Genomic DNA, 10205 nt, shown 5'->3' with positions numbered 1-10205 from the left:
CGACTCTATAGACCAGGGTTGCATTTGACATTTGTAGTAGTAAAGTTTAGTAAAGACTAGTATTTAAATTCAAATATGTTATACCAATTTAATAATTGAATTATCTAATAATAATTTTTAATTTAATGTTCTTGTGTAAAAGCCCCTGCGAACTTGATTAATATTTAGGGATTAATTTAGTTCATTACTTCTTGATGCACTTGATTCTATACTTCAAGCTATACTTGATGCTATACTTGATGAAGCTTGCTATACTGTAGATTGAAATGATAAGCATTTTGATAAGTAATTTATTTTGAACATTTAATTTGGTATTTACAACTTGCGTGTTAATTTCTTACTTTTGCTGTTCATTGTTCTTGTAAGTGTAAATTTAAATGTAAAAAGACATCAAAAAAATAAGAAATGCCAGAAGCAAAAAAATTCGTATATATCACCATCTCCATCACCTTTTCAACATCACCAAGATCAAAGCATGATTGAACTTTTAATCCACTAACTGCAACATTGTAATAATATAAGTGAGCTATGAGTGAAATTTGTTTTAGTTTTTACTGGTTTTCCGGTTTCAGTACACGAAACCAATAGGACTTAAATAACAAGATAAAGTGAGTGAGATAAAGATAAATTTCAAGTTATTATTGAAATTATTTTTTGTTATTACTGCCGTTGGGTGTGAACACAGATATAAATTCTAAATCAATTTTTTAGTTGTGAGTTGTACCATGTTTACACTGCTTATCTAGTAAGTTACTTAAGTAACCTTTCAATTTTGCAGTTTTCATTGACATATAGTAAGTTACTTATTGCATGTGAAAGAGCTTTTATGTATCAGAAAGTTCTTTAAAAGTTCTAAAAGAGCTTATGTTTGTTGAAATAAACTTGACATAATATAACGTCACACAAAAAAATTCAATAATAGTTGATATATTAAATTATTTATATATTAAATTATCTATTTAAATTATTTATTTATAAATCTATTACATATTTAATTAATAATATCAAAGATTTTATTGAATACTCACTATTTTGTTCGTTTGTTTACAGATCAGCTGTTGTTTGTTTACGTTTCACATGTGAAACATACGACAAATATTTAATTCTATTTTCAAGTTTATTTTATTTTACCTTATTTTTAAGTAAGTTAAAAGCATAAAATTTGTGTAAAGTTATTTGTATGGTGGATGATATTTATTTAGTAAGTTAAATTTACCAAATAAGCATAAAAGCATAATATTAGTTACACCTACTATGAATAGCACATTCACACTGTCTCATTTAGGTGGATTTGCTCATCATACCCACTAATGAGAATGATTTATCATACAAAAATCTCTTATATAAATGAGATTATTATCAATAAATCAGATTATTTGAAGTGAAAAATGTCGAAAGTAACCCTAAAAAATGAATCTAATACAAGAGAAATTACCAAAATTTAGAGAATGTGTCATATGTTTTATATATAAAATGTAAACAAAAAACAGCTGAGCTGTAAACAAAGGTACTGAGGAGGCAAATATTTAATAAAATCTTTGTTTTTATTTATTGAATACGTAATTGATACATATATGTATATAAATGATTTAATGTATCAATTATAAATATTTTTTTTGTGTTATATATTATTATGTAGTTTATAAAAGTTTTTAAAAGTTCTATCAACTGCATAAAGAAGCTCATTCCAATGTGAACGTTCACTCATTAATATAAATTAGCAACTGTCTAACTGGAACAGTGAAAATGTATTGTAAGCAGTGGAAACACGGTGTTACTTTGACAACAAATATTCTCAACAAATATTCCGATCAACGATAATATATAGTACGATCACCTCTACAACATATCCGTATGGTATAGTTGGTATAGTAAACAATGCATTCAATTGTCTGTATAAAAGTATGAATAGGAAAAACGTTAGAATCATCGTTAGGTTTCAGATTTTCGACAGACAAATTCAAGTTGGCAAACTTACTGAAAAAATATTGGAAATTTCCAATTTATTGAGAAATGCTCGCGCATCTATTATAGTCTGTATGAATGTTCAGTGACAATTCAGTAGCAATTGCAACTATATATACTATACGTCTTTTAATAAATATCTTAAATTTTTTTTATATAATATTGTGATTATGTTTATGTGGTACAAATTGGATAAGATAAAGTGCGGGACATATTTGTTCGTTTAGACTAAATTAGTACAGTTGCAACAAATTTAAGCAGATATTCGGACGTACTGTATGGCGTGTCAATTTTCTAGAAATATCTATTTGAGAACTACAACTACAAAAGTTTGTTGTCGTCATTGGTTAGTTGTTCGGAAGACGAGTAGGTTTCGGTTGATTCAGTGTCCGAAGTGTCCGAAGAAGTTAGTGTAACATTTCTTTCTGTGATGCAAATAAACGTCAATTGTAAGTAAAAGTTATTAATTCGATTCCGAACTGGCTGAAGACGATTTTTTAGGCCATCGGCTAAAAATTTAAAACAATGTAATTCTTTCTAAAACTTTTATGAAAAAGTTGTAATAAAGAATAAATAAAGAATCTTACAAGGCACGTTTTACAAGTTTGCATTGAAATATAGTTATTGAATAAAACAAAATTTAAAATTATGGCACGCGAACCGAACACATTGGAAGTGCAATTTTTGAAGGTTAGGTTAGAAATGAGACTTCTATTTACTCGTAAAATTTTCACAAGAAATGGTTTTTGTGTATTTTGGAAAAAATGGTTAAAGTAGAATAATTTAGATCAATTTTCTAATAGTAACGATTTCACATTATTTATTTATTTATATAAAATTTGTCATTTGAGTCGGATTAAGTCGGAGAGAAAAGATTTCGTTGTTTTGAATAGTTGGCTGTCGATTCTAACGCCTATAGCACATATTGATCAGTGGAACGTTCCTTTGGACATCACGCATATTCCTGGTGTTTGACGTAGAGAGCTCCTCCGATAGACATACCAACAATACGGAAACTTAACTGTGTAAAATATTTTCGATTTGATACTCGATCTTCTGAATATTAACCTGAAGATTCTTATCCCCGAGATTGCTCTACTTTTAATTCAATAATTATCTTTCAAATATTCGACTTTCAATAGGTGTTATTATGAGAATTCGTTCAATAAATGGTGAAGCTGCTACATACGTAAGCAAACTTCTTTATCTTGTTTCAAAATTTGAAACTTTTTTCACTTTTTGAAATTTATTCAGACTCATACGTTAATTAACAAATTAAAAAATTTATAAGACCCCGACATACATGTATTCCTACATATCAGAGCATTACTTAAGTTTACATATTTTTCACTAAACCAAATATCATATATATCATTTCGAACATCATTTCTTATAAGAAATTAATAAAACGTATTATTAATGGTAATTCCATATTTATAGCAACCTTAGACTGGTACGTGTTGAAAATCTATATACTCTTCAGGGTGATGTTATACGGCCAATTGGAAGACTTATTGAATTGCAAAGTTTTTGAAACGGTATATCCGAGCTGTCCAGGATGTGTGAAATAGGTTTATTGCAACACCACGTTGTAAATGGTAAATGGCGTCGTAACCTTTAATAATTAAAACTGTTGACCAAGTAAGGACGTTTGGTTTTATTGGATTGGTAAAAGCGTCTGTGAAACAACATTGGTATTGATAGAGAACAAAAACGTTTAGTACATTTCAATTTCTCAACGTCATCACTTATAAGAAAACACCTTTTTGTATTATGCGGTATTTATTATATATAATGTATTGGATGTATATGTATTTTATAGTATTAGATGTATAATGTGTATGTAGAGTATTTTCTCTGTACCATTTTAATCCAATCCTCACGAAATCAGATTACAGAAAGTAAAAGTATAATTTCTTATTTAAATTCAAACAACAATTAAACAACGATCCATGAAAAAAGTCTGCTATTACTCTCTATATCGAGGTTCGCTTTGATCGTGCTTCAGGAATTATATTTCATATCGTTTTTCATATATTTATCAAATTTTTTGAATTTATTGTCAACTTTGTGAAAACGTTTCCTATTCAATAATCCAATAATCTGTTCTTTTCCCCAGTTTGTGCAGCTCAATCTGAACGGAACGAGTATAGAAGAGTTTGTGTTATTCTTGAAGTATTTCATTGCGATGCGGCTCATGTCGGCGCAGTAATTCGAAAGATAAATGAAATTAATGTCAAGTATGATGTCCAAGTTCACATACACAAGTTTCGCAATAAAATTACTATTTGGGGTTAGAAAGAAAATTACTGATGCCATTGGAGTTATTGGTGATATGCTGTCTTATGAGATGAATAAAAATTCTACACCTTGAAATCTTAACATAACCATTCAAGATTCGTCCGGAAATAAAGACGTTCAGCTTGGAAATCACGAGACTGCAACTTTAAACTATATACAATAGTATTATTGGCAAAAAACGCAATTCAAAATCATCTTTGAGAATGAGAAAGATGGTAACAATCTGAATCCCAATACGAAAAATTTGGGTGTTGGTAGTGCTGAGAATAAAGCATCAATAAGAAAGCTGTAAGAAACATTTGTAGAATATATAAACGAAAACGAGATTATATTATTTTTATTTATATATGAAATATTTTTTTTATAGGAAGAATGTCGTGAAGTAAGGTTGGCTCAATTCCAGAACTGAGAAAAAGTTTTTATCAAGAAGTAGAGAAAATTGCAGTAATGACTGAACTGGAAGCAAATAAATTGCGTTCTTTGAGCAATAAAATCACCGTTTCTCGTTTCATAACTGATAAGGATATAATGTGTCATGAAATACTAAAACCAATATGGAAAAGTGAACATTGTTTTAAAGATTATCCTGAACTGCTGAGTAAAATAGGGAAGCAAAATTTTGACACACCATCCCCTATACAGAAGCAAGCATGGCCCATGTTTCTTAAGAACATTAAGTCTAAACCAAGCGATAAGGTTCTTCTTTTGTTTATTTCATTTTAAAATAATTTGGAGATATTTAGTTCAAAGTGATCCATGATTTATGTACCTACTTTCTATGTAAATTTGTTGAATATTGATCAATTCCAAAACAATTTCAAAATTATAGAAACAAAAGTATAATTTTTTATATTAATTAAAACCAAAGAATATTGTAAATATTTTTATCTTCTACTGATGAAAAGCAAAAAAAAAGATATTACTTTATATGTCTACTTTCGCTCTGATCATGCTGGAAATATCTTTGATGTCGTTTCTTAATAACTTACCATATTGAATTTATTTAAAACGTTATAGAGACGTTCTCCATTCACTATATTAATAATAAGCTGTTCTTTTGTCTAGGTTTTGCATATATTAAGCAAAGCTTGAAAACTGAAAATTGATCAGATCAATCTAAAACTAATGTTTGACACTACTTTCTGATCCGGCTTCGATTAGTACCGTAATAAGATGTGGTGATTGCAAAATAAATCAAATTAGTATAAATTTTGACGTCCAATGACAGTCAAATATATCTTTTTTAACAAATTCACCAAGGAAATTACTAAAAAGGCCTTTGTGATATAATATTACGAATAATATAAATTCCTCACATCTAAATCGCGAACAATTGTAAAAATGTCATACAACATTTCTCCGGAAAAGACGACTTTCAAGTTCGAAATCTAAAATTTTTATATCTCTGAGAATCTGTGACTTCAAACCAAAAACTCCAAAAATCATTATTGAAATGCATTTCGACAGAAAAACCTGTATGACCAGTGCCACCTGCCCAACAAGTATGTGAAGACTAGTACAAAACTATACGATGGACCTACAACCTATAGTAGGTTTAGAAATCTTAGAAGAAGAAAACGGTAAGATTATCCAACAACGTAAATAAGAAAAGAAAATTTGAATATATTTTTTTGTTACAGATTGTTGCGTTTTGTATCGATACTAGCATATTTTTTAGTCCTCACATTAATCTCCAAAGTGGCTCAAAATGAAATAGTCTATCGGATTTGCATCTGGCGAATTCAAAAGCCATTGTGTGGACAAAATGAAGTCTGGAACATGATTTTTAAACCATTCTCGGTTCACACTATCTTTATGTACGATTTATGGTATGATACACAAATATAAACAGCTATCATTCGTGTGAATTTCACGTAGTTGGGAATATCAGTTTGACAGATATACCTGTGTGTAGTTGGTAACTCTTCAATCGTTTAACACTGTGTATGTATTACTATGCTACATATAAATATGGATAATATAAGAATAGAATTCGTAGAAATTCTTAGTATCTGTTACATTCAGTTGTCTTCTTCAATGAACTCTTAAATGCAAAAAAAAATAAAGTTTTTTATTGAAACAAAATTTGTTTCATTAATTTCAGTCTTCAATTCTAATAAATGGTATGTTATGCTAAGAGGACAGTAGTAATGAAAATCTACTAAAAGTTCAAATGAGTTTTAATCTGAATACGATATGATGAAACTTCCGAAACAGGCCATGTAGACGGATAGAAAAACATAATTGATCATAAATATTTGAGGTCAACTTCGTTTAGTCTTTTTAGTTTCGTAAATCAACTTAGATACTTACTTTTCTCTTCGACAGAAATACATAAACCATCAGCTGCAGTATAGTATGTTTAATTTTGTATAAGCAATCGATTTTTTTCTTTGCAGTGTCAGTTGTGAGTCCGTGCCATGCAATAAATTTTGAATTTCCCTTTTAAATTGAATCAAACAAGTGAACAGAACGCATAACGAGAAGAATAAAATCTAGGCTCATAATTTGTCTGGTGAGCATCGTAATTGTGCATTGCATTACCTCCGATTCACATACATATTCGTAGGAGCACACGTAATCCGCACTGAATTTCAATTGCTCGAATGACATGCATTGCCAGTCAATTTCAAAATTGAATCAAACGAAAGTGCTGTCAACTACATTGGCATTCGTATTCGCATCCGCTTCCCTGAGTGCATAGTAACTGGTATCTATTCAATTTAAACTGCTAATTCCATGCAATCCCCAATCTATTACCAAACAAAAGAACGAAGCAGTGACCATTTCTGCCAAATCCTATACGAATACGAATGGCTTAAAGTTACAGAGATGTTTGTCCTTATCTTACTGAGGTTGGATACTTGCTAGACCATCATTTCCTGTTATTGTGTTTTGTGCCTAGCAGATTATCGATGTACCTACCCATAACCACCTATACGAGTTTAGTTGACTCAATTGGTTCAAGTACTCTCGCTCTGTTATGCGCCACTAGCGGTGTCTTTACGCAGCCTAGCAGCATTTTTTGAGTCCATTGCGGATTTGAATTTTTTTTGTTTTCTTTCTTTTTTTTTTTTTTGTGAGTGAAAACATTTTATGGCAACCAAATCTGAAAATTTGACATGTTGAATAGGAATTCAGTTTCTATCCGTTTATTTTTAACATTTAACTAGATAGTTGATTTATGTATATATACATTGTGACCGAAAAGTTTCCGGTCATAAATAAATAAAACGCAAAATTCTTAATCTTCATCAATATTTATTTTATCTCCTTCAAAATATGCTCCATTAGAAGCGATACACAAATGCCAACGTTTCTTCCAATCATTCAAAACATTTTTTATAGGCGCTTTCCGGTATGGCTTTGAGTTCCCTCTGCGAATTCTGTTTTACGTCTTCTATGGATTCAAAACGCGTTCCTCTGAGTGGTAATTTGAGGTTGGGAAACAGGAAAAAGTCACACGGTGCAAGATCAGGTGAATACGGTGGCTGTTCGATGGTATTTATTGAATGTTTGGCCTTAAAATCGTTGATAATGTTGAACAAATTGAGGTGAATCGGAACAAGCCGGGCGTTGACACGTCGCATACACAAATTGTCCACCAAAATCAAACGAGCCATCTCACGACCGATGCCTAGCTCTCGTGCTATCTCTCTAACACTCACATGAGGATTTTTGAACACGATTTCCTTTGCCTTTTCAATGTTTTCGTCGGTGGTAGAGGTCGAAGGTCGTCCAGAACGCGGCATGTCTTCGACGGTCGTACGACAGTCCTGAAAGGCTTTGTACCACTCATAAACTTGAGTTTTCGATAAAACTGATTCCCCATAAGCCTTTTGTAGCATTCGCAACGATTCTGCACACGAAATTTCGTTCGAAAAACAAAATTTGATGCAAACTCTTTGTTCAATATTTTTTTCCATTGTTTTTTTCGCAACGCACTACTGAGGTGAACTGGTTTCAACAGCTGCCGTAAACGAACTGTCTGACAGATCGCGCTCATTTTTGGCATAGTAATTAAGGACAGTGCTGCCAAACTACATAAACTTAAAATATCGAAAAATATACAGCGCGCGAATTTTAAATGAGAACCTCCGAAAACCTTTCGGTCACAATGTATATATAAATACAATGTATATAAAAGAAAAAATGTTGTTTTGATTTGTATACTTAAGAAGCCCTTTTCAAAGTACTCTTACTTGATTCAAGTGCATTTATGCCAGCGCTTGATTCAATCCTCGAAACATTATTAATAACCGGATTATATATATAGCCATCAGAATCATCTACAATTTTTTTCTATTTCTTTCGGGCTGCTAAAATCCGTGACCCTGGTCGGTTTCTTGAGTCGTTCAAATAGAAATTAACCAAAGGGAACCAAATACAGCGAATCTGTTGGCGGTTTTAGGCATATGTGCTCATTAAAAACTTATAAATATGTATGGTAGTATATGAAGGCACGTTATCCTAATGAAAAACTAATGAGTTTTTTATCCACTAATATCATCATCATCATCATCATCAGCGTTACAGCTCGGGGTGAGCTTTAGCTGCATCAACCAGCTTTCTCCATTCTGCTTTGCATGATGTTTTAGATCTCCAGCTTTGTATACCCATTTTCCTGATGTCTTCAGTCACGTTGTCGAGCCATCTTATACGCGGTCTACCTCTGCTGCGGTCATTATACGGCGTGAAATGGAGTATTCGCTTTTGTGGTCTATCGTCCGGCATTCTCATGACGTGTCCTAACCATCTCAAGCGTTGCGACTTTGCGAACTTCACCACATCTTCACCATCACAAAGTTGTAGTAGTTCAGCATTCGTACGCCGACGAAATTCTTCTTGATTCAGGCGGATGGGATCATAAATCTTTCTCAACACCTTTCTTTCGAATGTTCTAATTTGGTTTTCATCTGCTGTCGTTAGAGTCCACGTTTCGGCCCCATAGCATAATACCGGGCGGACGATTGCCTTGTAAGCGTGTAGTTTGGCACTTCTGGTCACGATTTTAGATTTGAAGATTTTCGCGTGTCCGTAATAACTTCTGTTTGCTGCTACAATTCTGTCTTGTATACTAACACTGATTTCATTGTTTTTATTAATAAGGACACCCAAGTATTTGGCGCTTTCAACTTCTTCAAACGTAAACTCACTAACTTGAAAGGGCTCTAAAGTTCGGCTGTGCATGTTTCTTCCAACCCTCATATATTTTGTTTTGTTCTCATTAATGTTTAGCCCAACGATCTTAGCTCTGAGTTGTAAGTCGATGAACTTTTCTTTCATATAGTGAAGTGATCTGCTTAGGATGGCTATGTCATCTGCGTAGGCAATGGTCAGTGATGTTTTGTTGAATATGTTCCCTGTTGCCACCAGTGACTTAATAGCATCGTGAAGGACTAGGTTGAAAATGGTAGTTGAAAGCGAGTCACCTTGCTTCACTCCACTTTTAATTTCAAAGGCATCTGTTAGACTGTCTTGCACTATCACTTTTCTAGTTGTATTGCACAATGTAATCATTATTAGTTTTATGAGCTTCTGATTGATCCCGAGTGATTGTAGAGCTTCCTGTATCATTTTTCTATCGATGCTGTCAAATGCTTGTTTGAAGTCGATGAAAAGGATATGCACTACTGCATTGAACTCATAACTCATTTCCAAGTTCTGTTTAAGCAGGAATATTTGATCGGTCGTTGAACGATTCGGTCTGAAGCCCCCTTGGTATTCACCTAAGATTTCCTCCGCTGCATTCTTTAGTCGCTTGTTTAAAATGCATGTAAAAATTTTGTAACATGAGCTTAACAACGTTATGCCTCGGTAGTTATTACAATCTAGTTTGTCACCTTTTTTGTGCAGTGGTACTACTACGCCAGTGAGCCACGCTTCCGGCAGCCTTTCTTCAGCCCAGACACGCTTGATTAATATAAACAGCTCTATTT

The 10205-nt window shown here is 32.4% G+C and overlaps 1 long non-coding RNA gene across 1 annotated transcript; it reads left to right on the top strand.

Annotated features, from left to right (window-relative positions):
• The first annotated feature begins 2218 nt into the window (after nt 1-2218).
• On the top strand, nt 2219-5030 carry LOC119684281. The gene is made up of 3 exons (XR_005252724.1): nt 2219-2414; nt 4085-4554; nt 4634-5030. It is a non-coding gene; the product is annotated as an uncharacterized LOC119684281 (long non-coding RNA).
• Nucleotides 5031-10205: the final 5175 nt, after the last annotated feature.

The sequence above is a fragment of the Teleopsis dalmanni genome, chromosome 2 (assembly GCF_002237135.1).
Source record: "Teleopsis dalmanni isolate 2A chromosome 2, ASM223713v2, whole genome shotgun sequence".
NCBI classification, from domain to species: domain Eukaryota; kingdom Metazoa; phylum Arthropoda; class Insecta; order Diptera; family Diopsidae; genus Teleopsis; species Teleopsis dalmanni.
The sequence above is the reverse complement of the archived record's forward strand: the minus strand, read 5'-3'. Positions and strand labels throughout refer to the sequence as shown.